The 15,521-nt window shown below is 36.9% G+C and overlaps 1 long non-coding RNA gene across 1 annotated transcript in view; it reads left to right on the forward strand.

Moving 5' to 3' along the window:
- The window catches only part of LOC147158374 (uncharacterized), a 62,573-nt gene that overhangs the window by 38,650 nt on the left and 8,402 nt on the right, over positions 1 to 15,521 (forward strand). The window lies entirely within an intron of this gene.

Below are 15,521 nucleotides of genomic sequence, written 5' to 3' on the forward strand. Positions count from 1 at the left end.
TAACGTTTTAAAATTGGAACGGTTAGAATCGGTCACAAAATGTGGATGTTAGAGGTGTGTCAGCTGTCAATTAATGCATACACAAATTTAGAATGGTTTTCAACTGAGTTATATGAGAGCGCACACCTCAAATGAAAGGCTCTCACGATTGCATAGTTAAAGATACAGATTCCACAAAGGACTCATTAGAACGTGAAGAGTTTGGGGGACGCAAATATGGTCTCATAGTTTAAATCAGATAATAAAAAAAAACTGAGCAGGTTAAAACAGCAAGTTTAAAAAAAATAATCAGAAAAAACGATGAAATTAACATTATGATCAACGGAGGTTTTGTGTGACTTCTTGTCACTTTAAGTCAAATCAAAAGTACTAAATAATGTCTTTGCCACACAAAAGTGTTTTTTTCCACAAAAGTGATTTGGGGAAATACTATGGACACTGTAATTAATTACGATAATCTTAGACTTTTAGAAAAACTTTTTTTGTCACGTCCCACTAATTTTAACGAGCCGCACTCTAGAAAATGCAATATACACTCAAACTCTTTTTTTTTCTCTATTTCACTCACTCTCTTTCATTAAACACGGACAGGTGGGCGAGTGTACATTTCTAGAAAATATTTTTGGCACTGACCTGGATTTGTCGATAGTTCCCTTGCTCTCCATTCACTTGATTTTTGTTTTTGTTTTGGTATGTTTTTTGGGGGGAATTGCATCGCCATGGTGACACAGAATTCAGAATTTTTTTAATCAAGAATACACTTGAAGATATAATAACTATGTGTGAGAATAAGAAGTGACTGCTATAATTGTTTTTTTTTGTTGAGATTTTAGTTCATATTTAATGTGACATGTTCATAAATCAGACCTTGACACAGACAAGAGAAAGCGGAGGAAAACATTTTTGTTGCTGAAACTGAAATATATCAATTCATGAGGCATTATATAGAGATATTGTTGTTACTGTCTTAGTTTTAATAATTTTCTTTGCATATCTTGAATAGCTCTTTAAGTCAAATTATTATTAGTATTAGTAGTATATGCTGAGAGCCACTAGAAAATGGACGGCGGGCCACAAATGGCCCCTAAGCTGTACTCCGATGTAATGAGTATTGACAATACAACATAAGGTAATGTGTAAATTTGGCTGAACTGCACATTTTGTACTCTTCATTCGATGATGAAATTTCTTTCTGCAGTGCAGCACAATAAATTGTTGTCATAACATGAAACATTGTAACTGGATACTCAGTAATGCAGACCTCCGCCAAAACATACATGCCTAATTTGTATTAGTACCAGAAAGTGAACTCCTACATGTGCCTGAATGTCGTTAATTTTCATGCATGACTGCATCCCTCTGGTGGAATCGTTGTCAGTTAACCATCCTCAGAGAGCTGTGACACGAAACAGGTCACACTTTTATTTGGATCACGCAAACTGGAATCTTTTTTACAATGTTGTGTTTCAGATTACATTGTTATTGTTTGTCTTGTTGGAAAACCCTCATGGTACATAGGCTGTTGATCATCTGCATAGAAACACATACGTAGAGTGGGAAATGTTATTTCATTTCCACTTTCTACATCTTTTGCGGTTTCAGATTATTCCACTCTCTTTGGTCTGCACTTAGCCAATACATTTCATTACTTCCAAAAGGAGACATACAGGACCTTATTTTTGACTAACTGTGTGCATGGGTGGGGTTTTCCATTTTTTTTTATTTTTTATTTTGCTTGACTAGTGCATATACTGTAGAATAAGGGATTGCGCCCATTGTGCGCCATTGTGAGATGAAACACAGCCAACTCCGGGCCAATCAAATCGGCTCATTCTCATTCAAATCAGGGTGAAATTATACGCCCAAAGTGCGTTTATACAGGTAAAAAATCTCCCCTTGCTGATGATGTAGTCTGCCGCGCATGTGATGTGGGCAAATGGAGACTGAGATCATGCATGTGACGCGTGGTCTGGTGGGGTGCTAATAAAATATTTTAATTAAGATGACAATGATAATTTGTTCAATTAATTTATTTCTAGAAATAATTCACAGGGATTGTCTCACGCAGTTGTCCTATTTACAAATTAATCCAATCCAATTCACTTTATTTATTTTGCATATTTTATAAACAAGCGTTTCCAAAGTGCTGCACATTGAGATCCTCACACTATCATACACATAAAATCGAGTAAAACCATTTATAAAAATAAAAAACAGTCAATAAAATAGTAAAATACAATAAGTAAAACAAATCCAGTATGTATATATATATATATATATATATATATACATACATACATACATATATATATATATTGATAATAATGAAATGTGATGACGCCCGCAGAGCTCAAAATCTGCATTTGACTGGTTTGAATCCAACAAAATCTCGTTACCCCACTTCTTAGACCTGCTTTTTGTGAGCCTAAAATCTAGTTGACTTTTTGTCACCAAATTACAAGATGCGCCAGAACGCCCAGTGATGTGTATACCAAATTCACAAACACGCTAGACTTGAAGATATGTCTGCGCCTGTCAATAGTCGGGTTTCCATCCAATTATTTTGAATTTTTTAAGTGAATTTACTATTTAAAAAAGCGCAAAACGGACGTGCGACTTATGCCAGTTTCCATCTGTTCTTTTTTTTGCGAATATTGAGAGGGGACTCCGCCGCTGTAGGTGGCGGTATACACCATAGAGATTTGATCCACCAGTATTTGAAAAAAAGAAGAAGAAAAAGACCAGGAAGCGACTGTGCCATGCGATAACGTTGTATGAGTCTTCTTTTGTAATTCTTGATAAACCGTAGCGTTTTTTTTGCTGTTCCATCTGAAATAGCATTAATATTTGCTTCTTTAATTAATTCATCATCCCCCCAAACATACCTTACTTTATCGTCCGACATTGCTTTGGACTACACATGTACGTATGACATAATATCCGGTCAAAACGTCCGACGTGTATCCGGTCTTGCCACCTGTTTTCATAGCGAAAATTCGCATTTTCTTTTTTTCGATATGCTTCAAAACCCGCCCTCTCTTAGCGTCATTATTTATTTTTTGGGGCGAATTTGGGGAATTTCTAGTAATTTTATTTAGTTTTATTTTCACATTTCTTGAAAATTTTAATAAAAATGGGTGGTTGGAAACCCAGCTAATGAAAATAGGATCCAGTGTCAGAAGTATTTTTATTTTTATTTTTTATATACATTTGATGATGAGCAATTGTTGGTTTTAACACCACTGATTACAATAGATAGAATGTCAAGACAATTCAGACATTAGAGCCAAATCAAATTTTCACAAGCATAAGCGATATAATTAACAGCAAAAGTTCATTAACAGAAAAGTCATTTTTAACATTTTCAAATGCTTAACTACTGAATCTACTAAGTCATTGAAACTTGAAATGCAGTCTTTGTCATTTTAATCTTTAAAAGTAAGAACTTTTTTTAATTCAAGTCCAAAGAAGTACATAAAGCTATTTTGGGGTTATTTAGGTTGCCGAGGGTCTGCACACACTTCATCTTCTTTTTAGCATGAAACACAGATGATTCTGGAGGATTTCTTGTTGAACCAACAAGAAAAAGCAAAGCAATCGCATCTTGATGAATCTCCTGGGCATGCTGGGTCATCTGTTTGGACTGACAGAGCAAAAGGGCACGAGGATTAGTCACTTATTAAGTAGCAGAACTTGCTCTTTAATCACTCGGCATTGGGGAGGAGATGGAAGATGTTGCCATGCACTGCTGTTGCTACTTCTAACCTTGTCCTAAATGCGCCTTCAGAAACAGAAAATCAAGGATAGTACCAAATGAATAACATATTAGAATGTTGAAGTATTTTTATAATGAAGTATTCATTATTAGATGCTTTCTTTAATGAGTAGAATCTACCCACCTTATCTGGTCAAAGATTGTATGCAAGTCATTATCTTTACAGGGTCACTCACATCTTGGAACTGGGGTGAAAACATGACCTAAAAAAGACGAGAGTTAGATGACACAAAACAACATGAAAAGAGCTTGTTATTTTTCCCCGCAGAACCTCTATTGTGGCCTCTCGGCATTCATGTGTACTTCCGATTGGTCCTTCTGCGAGTCAGTTCCTCCCACAGATGCTATAACCCTTGTCGCATCTGGTGAAAGTCTCAAAACATCTCATTACCAAGAAGAAGATAAATAAAATAAAAAAGTGGCAGTTAAAGACATTAAGATACCCTTTCTTTGGAACCACATGCGGTGGCGGACATGTAATATTTTCTTAATTGGGTGTAATGGGGATTGTTCAGTTGCCACATTCTGTGTTATGACAGAGGGATTGTATTAAGTTCCTGTACGTGGCTCTGCAATGGGCCCTCATCTGCAGGGATAACATTTATCTTTTGAAGTGTCATCTATCATCACATATTGCATTGATTGGTTTACAACTTTCCTCACACAACCAAGACAACTAGGCCAAAACTTTACATTGTTCTGTTGTTCACTGTGATAGGGAGGATCCAGTTCTGCGGCAAATACTGCAAAATCCACAAATATTATTCCTATCTTGCCCGCTGTAGTGCAGTGGTGACACTGGTCCTGGTCTCCAAGGGAACCAAGCTCGACTTTGTAGTCATGATATAAAGCTTTATTGTTGCCCTTTTTAGTTTCAAATGACTTCAAAACCTGTGACTCATTCCTTAACGGAACGGGCGTCCTTCAGCAACGGGAAGCGTCTGCAGCAACAAATGTCCGCGTGGAATCGGCCAGGCTGTGTGGTCTGGCCGATTATCGGCGCCAATATTGGGCATTTTGACGAATATCGTATCGGCCTTTTTTCAAAATCTGATGGCCGATAAACGTCAAGCTAAAACCATTTTAATCTCAGGAAACTATTTATTTAAATTTTCAGTTAACATTATAAGAGATGCTGCTGACCCTTGGAACCTTCTGAACCTTTTGTTTTAGTTCGATATTAAAACTAAGAAATGTGAAAGCTTAAGAATTCAGGTTTTTTTTTGTTTTGTTTTTTAGGAAAAAACTGAGCTATTTACTTTTTTAAGTGTCCATTTAACGTTTTAACACATACTGATAACCTTGGGAGCTTCCTGAACATTTTTTTTTAGAAAGTTAAAATTAAGTATATTGTTTTAAGATAAAAAAAAAAAAATGCTACATTTTGAAAAGTCTGAAAAATTGTTCAATAAGCATTAACACCAATATTTGTTTCCACTTTTTACTGAAAAATAATATTGGCTTCAAATATCGGTTATCGGCCTCCTCTACTACTAATAATCGGTATCGGCCCTGAAAAAACGGTCTATCTCTAATAGAAAGGGACAGACATTGGTTCCGGGCATCGCAAATATGGTTTTAAAATGATTAATTATAGTTTTGATGCGTACATTTTTGTGTCGACCAATTTTTTGGGTCACCTTAACCAAGTTATAACCCATTCCTAAATTTTCCACTGCTTTGATGAAATGAAGTTTCTGTTTACCAGATACATTTAAAATAACAGAATTTTCAAATTTAAGACGATACCGTAAAAGCAGTTCAAAGTGCCCAATTTGATCTATATACAAATATTTTCAAATGACCCATATTCCAAATCACATGTTTACTGGAAAAAACAGTCTGCACTTGGACATAAAATGTGAGTAAACAACAATGCCAATTCCGGAATGAAACAGGATTCTTTTTATCGGAAGATATCAAACTGTATGTATTATTTTTCTCTTCACAATGCCTGACCCAAATCTGAATTGGGACACATACTTTTCTTCCTTTTAAGGGATTTCCATGTTTTACTTTGCCTCTAAGATTATTATTAATTAATTAATTAATTAATTATTGTATTTATTTATTTACAATCCTTAGGTACCGGTAAACGTCTCTAACCAATGTGAATAATTGTTGTATCTTATTAAGACCACTTTGATAATTTACAGTAACTAAAATAAAATCAACTATTAATAAAAATAAACAGCAGTTTCTAACATTACTGAAATTTTATATGATCCATATATATATATATTTTTTACAGATACATAACAGAATCCAAGTGTAGTATGAGCGGTTCGACAATTTTTAATAGAAGGCGCCGTGTGTGGCTGACATGCCTCCTCTCTCGTCGCATAGTCACTCACTTTGTGTGCAGTTTGGGCATGCACATTAGTGAAATGCTATCCTCGTGGCACTTCAAACCTTCAAAACAGATTTTGTGTGAAACTAAAGCCAGAAAGCGAGTACATGCTTGTCGGCTGATGACTCACTCAAGCTCAGGCTCACTTGCCATCGACCTTGATATTTAATGAGAATCCACTACTCAGGTGAATTAAGAAAGTATTTTGAGTGTGAGTTGCAAACAAAGCAGGAAGATACGGCTTGAACGCATGTTTGCGTGCCGATAGCGACGTCGCAGCTTCCATTTTCAAGAAGGCACGGCAGCGGTATGGACATCAAAGTGCAGGTGGCGAGTTAGCAACATAGGGGCCGAAGGATGAAGGGATCACAACACCAACAAGAAAAAGACCAGGCATCAAACGCAAGCTGAAACAAGACCGTCACATTTCTTAAGGCCCAGATATCTGTCACCTGTTACACTATGACTTTCGAAAGGTCTCGTTTTATCTTGTGTCTACAAAGTGTCTGGTGGTTTGAGTCAGGCGTGGGATTGGGAGGCTTGCGTGGTCCATGATACATCTGTTTGTGGTTTTTTTTCAGTGTCTGTGTACAGCGGATAAAAGATAACTCAACAAAGCCGATACGAAAGGTGGCAATGTGTGTTCCATCTAAAATAATCCCAGTATGCTGTCGCTCGGCGGTTATGCATAAATTGATACCTTCCGCTCACTTTTGTTTTAGTGACTCGATTACTCAGAAGCTTTTGAGCCTAGACAAAGGCAAGCATCACATAGAAAGGATAAGTGGAGAGCCATGTGTAACCAGAATTGATCCCACTGTATTTTGAGATGTTATATTTTATAACACAGCTTGAGAGATACGTACAGCTGTTTATGTCTCTGACTTTTACGTTTTGACGCTGACAAATTGCTGGCCTCCCCCTTGGAATTATTCATGTTTCCGTGCCGGTAGTTCAGTAATAAATAGATTACAGGGACATTTTTCCCTGCCATTGAGAGGATATCCTCGTCATTTGTAAGTAGTAGCATGCAGAGGGAAAAAGTATTAGGACGAGTGAAATGTGATGAGGCATGACTACTCCCTTTTTTCTTCATTTGTATGTTTGTGTCAAGATGATCCGGGTTTTCATTGACTTTGTTTTGATTTAAATTTAGTTTTGTTCCATGTTATGTCCTTTTTCCAGACGGTGTATTAGGACCACATATAAATGTCATTTTTTAGAGGGTGGGGGCAATATTCCAAGAAAAAGCCTCGCAAATTTGCGAGTTTATAAAGTGGCAATTTTGCGAGTTTATAAAGTGGCACATTTGCGAGAAAAAAACTCAGAAACTTACTAGAAATACACGTAGCGCACTACTAAGATATGTGCCAATACTTTTCGGTCGGGTTTTCAAATAATGAGATAGTAAATGCTTTAGCAGAGATTAACCATATGATGGTAATCATTCGCTCTTTGAAGCGTTGGGTACGGCCAGCGAAGGTCCACACCATTAACCAGATTAACCATCAAGGTATTACATCACGGAATTTTAAGACCTTCCAAAGTTCACTATAGACATATAATAATAAAATCTTACCTTTGACACCATGGCGATGTAATTTTTTACGAAATACTATGTATTTTGCTGGCTATTTTTCTAAACGGAAGTAAAACGTACGGTTCAGTAAAACCCCGCCTCTCCCCGTGTCGTTACCGTGCCCCTCTCGTCCGAGCCGGCTGCTGTGTGGCCACGCAAGACCGGCTAGCCGATGTAGTACAACCGCGTCTTCTTTACATGTGGAAATTAGATGGATGTTTAATTCCTCAATAAACATTTATAACAAAACGGCTCATTGCCGTAAGAAATGGTAGTAGAAAAGGAAGGGAGAAGAGGGAGGAAAGAAAAAAAAGAAGGGGAAAAAAAGACAACCCTGAGTGGGTCGCGAACCATAGACCTGCTGCTTTTAGCGCAAACACACTAGCCACTACACCATTCCTTCAGTTAGGTTTGACAGCGTGAAAAGTTTAACTTGTAAACAATAAAAAAATATATATGTGGGCCTAATGTGCCGTCGCATTTTTCCCTGTGTTCCTTTTTCAAGGCTTTTTTACTCGTTAGAATTTCGTCTCTGTCTATTCTCGTCGGCTACTTCCAGTCACTCGTCTTGTCCAGGTGTGCCTCATTTTTCTCATCAATTTGTTTATATTCAGTTCCCTGGTTCCTGACAATTGATGCCGGGTTGTTGTTGTTGTCCTGCCTTGCCTCCCTGCAGGTTTAAAATGTTCGGCATGTTGCACTGTGCAAAACACAAAGCACCTGTCTGCAATAAGAACCAGCATACTATTACACCACAGCAGCAGTGCAGTATTAAAGTCTAGTACCCTCTTGAGGCAAATGATATTGGAGTCAAACCAAAGATTATGGAAATAAATGCTCTTTTAGACGTAAATGTTGTGTTTGAATGAGCAGCTTCCAGATTATTGCATACTCGTGGGTCCATATTGTTGCTTTAACATTTTTCGAATTGTTCTTGACGTACATTTTACACTTCTGTGCACTAGCTTTGCAGCGTTGGCAGTTTGTCCTTGTATTACTGTGTACAGAAGTATTTGAAACAGGTGTTATGAAATCCCTTAATGGGGAAATTCAGTTTACACTTAAAGCTAGCTATGTCAAAGTGAGGGTAGTGAGGTTGTAACTGGGACCAGTTAGGGGTTCAACTGCTACCTTCGAAGGAAGAAGGGGAGCTCAATTTTTTTTGCAAAAGCTGTTTTGCTTGTTGTTGTCATCTTATTTTGACAGTTAACTTCTTCCTACAATGTGCCAGTGGCCATTTTTAAAGCTCCATTTATAGCTATACTTATAACTAACTTATACGTAACTATACTTAACGTAACAATACAAGACATAGTTAACATACAAGTTTGAATTGGCATTCTTGTAGACTGAAATATCATATTTTAGGCAGACACAACACATGACATGGCTGTTGAAAAAGGAATGTTCGGCCTCTTCTGACTGTGAGTCACACATTGATAAAAACCCACATTTGTTTGTGACATGCTTCACATATATTAGTCACTTGGAAAACATTTCTTTTTTTCGGGGCTGGAGAGACTTTATGTGTAGTCATGTGACTAAAATAGATACATACAAATACAAGTTAGTGACGTTCTGGTTAATGGTGACTCAAGTGCAATTTATCCAAAAGGTTAGCTAAATAAACGTAATGGAGTATATATAGCATGTTACTACCCACGTCTGAGTAGAAGCAGATAGTTGATCAAAGTAAAGGATATTGCTTGTAAAATCCAATTATAGTGTCTCATATGTTACATCTAAAGCTGAGCAAGTCATAAATTGGTATAGAATATGACATCATTGTTACACACTTGCATCGACAGTGTCAAGAATAGCACACTAAAAAGTCACACAATTGCAGTATCCCTTTTTGCTGCAACATAATGTAGTATGTACCTTTTACTATAGAAGGGCCATTGAATAGTTACAATGTCACCACTTTCTTACATTATTCAATAATCTGAAATAAGCTTGAAAATAAGACTATTTGCAACCGATGATAAATATACTGTGATATAAATTTTAAAATAACTGTAACAAGTCAACATTACATTGGTGACAAAAAGTAGATTAGATTTATATATTACATTTTCAAAGTCCCCTCAAACCTGATAGCGCATGCCATTGAAGAATTTACTGTGACTTTATTGGTAATGTGATCAACTGTTAAAACTATTTCAATGTCACCATGTCTATTTTTGCGTTCCTACGATTCCGCAAACTAGACATTTCAATTGAAGACCCCCCTGCTCGCTCCGTTGCTGATACACGGTTCCCATGCATCTTGTTCAGCCCCTCTACCTTTTCTATATTGTTGCTTTCATTACATTTCACCAAAATCAGCATAACCTGAAGTGACTTGGAATTTCCCAACGGCCGCTGAAAACACAGCATAGCAAAGGCACTGACAGGTTAACCTGCACTTGACCCATGGGTACATAACTTTGATTGACACAAAACAACCACATGGTGACAGCCTACCTTGCTTTCCTTGCAGCCATTGGATAAAAGCCCGATTGTAGTTGTAGAGAAGTGTCTGTCCTGACTTTTGAAAGAAAAAAAAAAGTAGACTGTGTGGCATTGTCGCTCACAACGTCGTACGAACAATGATGTGCACTCCTGCATATAATGATGCACCTGGTCCCTCTGTTTAATGCCTCAGTGTGTTCATTCCTCCCTTTAATCGTTGCAAGCATGCTAACATTCACTAACTGTTCACAGTTAGGTCACACTAAATGAAGGGTGATGGAATTATGTTTTGAAGAATTTCATGAAATGTCATCTATATGTAAGTTAATTTATAGTGATTAATGCTGATGTATTGCAAAAAAAATAATAAAAAATCTCCAACACAATGATTAGCTTAATGCCTTTGGGTTTTTTCCTTTTCAGCAAAACGCTACTCAGGACGTTATCGTCTAACAAAGAAAGTTTAGACACTCTCAGCCATTTTTACTGAAGCAATCCCCTTCACTCCCGGCTGTATTACTGGATTTTGACTGATTTTGCAAGGCCCACAGACTATTGTGTTCTATTGCTATAAAAACATGGAACCTACCAAAAGAAAGATTAGAGTCTCTTCTTTCACCAGAGAAAAAATATATATTTCTATCTGTTTCTGTTTTGCAGCAATTAGCATTTGAATATAGCTAGGTTTTATCATTATTCACAAACCTGCTGAAAACACTGGGGGAAAGAGTTTGTTGCAACATGGCCCTGGTTGATCTCTTATACTCTGCTGCCACCTGCTGAACGTTTTTCGTAATAACTACCATTGCGTTAAGCGACCTCTTCAGGTCAGAGGCTGTAGCAAAGCCTTCTGTATGCTCTAGCATAAAAAAAAAACAGAAACAAATATATATACGTTTTTGGGACCACTATAATATTTTAAATAGAAGTTTTTGGGAGCAAATTAGTTAAATGTACCAGTCAAGCCAACATTTGAATCCTGTTAGTCACTATTTTTTCTGTGTGAGAACAATTGTTTTAGAACCCATGTATTTGTCAATCTTAATTTGTCATATAGGCCTTTATTCCCTCATATAGAATTGGACATAGTCCTAGCTGGGCTTTTTAGCCAAGGTTTGGTCAAGGTTTCTAGGGCAAGATTTTTCTTTGAGGCTATCTTCATCCAGCCCTACTATTTTTGGTAACTTTGTATTTTCGTATAGTGTAGTGTAGACTGTTTTTGGGTCCGAATTCCACACCTCTAGTGACAATTTTAATATAAATTGCCCCACTCGTAGCTACTGTCAAATCAAATTGAGTTCAAATAAAGCTGTTTCAATCTCTAGGTACATCTTGAAGATAGCTTAATGTAGAGTGGCAAAAGTACGGGTAAGTATCATTGAGGTCAGCAGGTTGCCACCCTGCTTCGCCCTTCATGTTATAACCTCTGTGTCCCACTATGGACTCCGCATAATAACGCTCTCCTTTTCCTTGAGCCAGGTTTAAGAGTGGCTGCATATCATCTGACTTTATCGTGGTAGCCAATTGTTGTCGTTGAGTCTGAAGCAAAGCCAGTTGCTATTATTTTTATTTTTTTTAAGATTTTTAATAGTTTTTTTTATATATAGCCCCCCCCCTACAGATTGCTCACATTAGTTGAAAGACAATGTCAGACTCCTGATGGCTACCTCAACATGGTATCCAAGTATCCACAGGCACCAGGGCAGAAATGAACGGCTGGTAGAATTAACCATGAATGATTAGGCCATTCACCTTGCAAGAATAAAGTGCAAGGTAATTGGATCATATTAGCTTTATCTGTAGGCTACAGTGCCACAATGTTGGGGATAACAACAACCTTGTGGGCCATGAATGTGTGAAATGTGAATTGCTAATTATTCTTGATGATGCCTTGAGTAATTCAGTCTAGAACACAATGATATTTAGGCCAACAAACAGCCAGTCTTAATGTATCATCTTTTTTCCAACTGTATGAGGAAATGATGAGGGAAGGAAAACATGTTGAAAACTTGTAATTCCCTGCACAATACAATAATAATGGAAACAATAATAATAAACATAATAATTATAATTTTTAAAGTAAAAACTGTATTTATATTCAGCTCTGTAGGTACAAATACAAAAACACAATTGGTTTTAGGTCTGGATTTTGGTGGCCAATTCATTTTCTGAATTTAAGCCTCATGAAACTAATCATTATCATCTATCGCTGATATGTTTTTTTTTCCCTATAATGCCTCGGGTTTGCACATGTCCAAGTAGATATTCCGTGCCATTATGGGGGGGGGGGGGTTTGCAGGACGGAATTCATCTATTGCAGACATGCCAGACAACCATACAAATTATGCATAAACAGTGTTTATTTACTTAATTTTAGAACCCATTAGTATAACGGAGGGCAAAAAAAATAAAAAATCCTAATGTGCGCATGTGCAAGTCAATACCTCATGGCTTTATTGGAAAAAAAATGCTACATTTTTAGCCTTTAGCCTACAAGTATAGTACATTTGAACGTATTTGCAAATGCGTTCCAACATATTTAATTACGATTAAAAATATTTGCAAATATGTTTCAACATACTTGCAAATACGTTTGAAGGTATTTACCAATCACAAATAATTACTCCGCATTGGCAATCGCTATGTGTCTCTATGCAATACCTTTAATTGTCTTTGTATTGTGCATAGAAACACTCAATGAATAGTTTTTTCTTTTGGAAGAATTGTTGTACCTTCAAACATTCATTGAGTAGTTGATGTATCTGTTTTTTCCTCGCCCCAGTTATTTCCCAAAAATAAATTCTTATTTTCATTTACAATCCAGTTGATTATTGTTCTTGGCCTGACAGTGTACAGTTCGCACGTGCCCACCGCATATGTAACGGTGGAACAGCACATACAGGACACAGGGGCTGTGTGTGCTAAACGGTGGGTGACTGACCGTAATGGTCCGTAATGATGCTCCTCTCTGTATTGCTCTGTGTGCAGCCTGACATCCTCCCCAGCAGCTATGACCTGTCTCAGCACTTATTTGCCATCCGTGATATGGGTAGCTGTGAGTTGTGACTCGGAGGTGATAGGAAATAAGGTCAGGGGAAAAGCATTAGTGGAGGGGTGAACAGTTTAGGGGGAAATATTATAGGATAAAAACTTGCAGGGATCAGAGGATTTGACACATCGGCCCCATTTCAGTGGTGTGTATTTTTACTTTTAGCATACTAAAAGGCTTGACAGGAATGGTGTTGGACCTGCCAACATTATATCAAAACTAGACAAAGTGCAATTTCTGCAGAAATTGCGTGCTAATGCTGAATGCTAGTGAAGGCAAAATGAAGCTTCATGAAGCATTTGCGATACTTTTGGACTCCTCTAGATGGTGCTCTTGGTTTAAAGATAAAGGCAAGTGCAATGAAAATGGATTACATTTGCATTGCATCTTTGAATCATGAGTGCCATCTTGAGGAGTCAAAAAGTATCGCAAGTGCTTCATGAAGCTTCATTTTGCCATCACTACTGAATGCTATTAGCTGAATGTGAAGATTTGAATGCATGTGCTTATGAAGTAAATTGAATGATAAATTATGGGGAAATATATATATTTTTAAATTGTAGTTAAATGACAAATAAATGAAAAGAAAACTTGAACTGCAATCTGTCTAAGGTTGGCATGTAATCATTTCTGTGAATATTAATATAGTCCATTTCCTGATCTGATAATGAGTTGGCAATCAAACCATCCAATGTGGTCTAAGCGGGATTGAACCCAGGTTCTCCACAGTAGCAGGGAATTGTTCTAACAACTGAGCTAACTTGACTTGTTTGAACCTCTGGCTAATGGCGTATTTACTTTGAAAAGTGGCATCTGATGCTGAAAGCTAACATGCATAATTATTCAGTAAAATTATAATCCATTTCCTGATATGATAGTCAGTTGGTGTACATGTATACCACTTAGCATAACGGTATGGATATATTTGCAATGTCGGAGGTGGGATTCAAACCTGCAACCTCCTTGTTACTGGACAGTGCACTTTAACAACTGCTCCACTGAGCAGTATCAGGCATGTAGCAATGATGATCAGTTGTATGTATGGAAGTGGGCGTGGAAAAGTGGGACTTGGAAAAAGTTCAATGTCAGTCCCATTGGAAATTAATGGGGAAAAGTTTATATTTAATGTTAAATTGTGCTAATACTGTAAGAAATGTGGAATCAGACGATACATACCCCGGGAGGCATGCATTTTTGTTGAAATTTGAATGGTGTAAATGGTTAGTATTTTGTGGGAGTTGTTTCACGGCAAAAAAAGTGTGGAGAATAAAAATCACAATAACGTATGTGGGAATGCTTCACCCACAATTATATTAATTTATCATTGCTCCTACCCCTTTCCTTTCTGAAATGGACTGAAGAAATGGAAAAATCCTTCTCCTGCTAACAATACGGCAAAATAAGGCCCCCAGAGCTTTCCAGAATACTCTCTAGTGTTGTCATGTAAACTGGTCGCCTGTCTGAGACCAAGACGAAGGAATGCCATGGATGTGAAAAATCTTCTTGTCCTGCATCTTTGATGTAATCCCCGTTCAAATCCACCAAAATTGTGTTACGCCACCTGTGCCACCACTTAGACCTGCTTTTTGTGAGTCTAAAATCTTATATACTTTTTGTCACCAAATTGCAAGATGCACATTTACGACGATATGTTCAATGAGTGCCTGATTATAATGAATTATGATGTTTGAAAATGTTGAAATGCATTGTTGACAACTGTGTTTTATACTGATTTCTTTAATCTAGACTGTTGCATATGTTGGCTTGTTGAATCTTAATTATGTTAATTATAATTTATCTTTACTGTAGTGACTGTCTGAAATATTATTAAATAATACCCTGAACAATTGGTCATATTTGTTTATCAGAGTGAAATTAATGGATTGAGAGAGAGGCTACTTTCACACTTTCACAAAATATCTGGACTTAAATATGATTTATAGTAATCCTATATACCTTTTCCAAGTTGTAATCAGAGCTTTCAACTACATTTGTTAATCATGTGCTGTATGCACTTCAATGGGAGCCGCAGTATGGCACTTTTATTCTATTAAAGACCTCAACCTTTTTTCAGCAAGAGAGTTCCTTAAATTGTACTTTTCTGTTATGACTAAATTATTTTGGCTCCACTGATATAGTAGTTCCTTCCAAATTAAAATTTATAATGGGTATATGACGGAGGCCAAAAGTGTAACTAATACAACCTGAGCACACCTTTGCATGTATGTATGATACATTATGATACAGTATGATACATATTTATTTTCAGTCTGTAGAAATGTTTAAAATAGTTAAAATAGTTAAAATAGTTTAA

Source organism: Leptonotus elevatus, chromosome 18 (assembly GCF_054856555.1).
Source record: "Leptonotus elevatus isolate MCC_2025b chromosome 18, RoL_Lele_1.0, whole genome shotgun sequence".
NCBI lineage: Eukaryota > Metazoa > Chordata > Actinopteri > Syngnathiformes > Syngnathidae > Leptonotus > Leptonotus elevatus.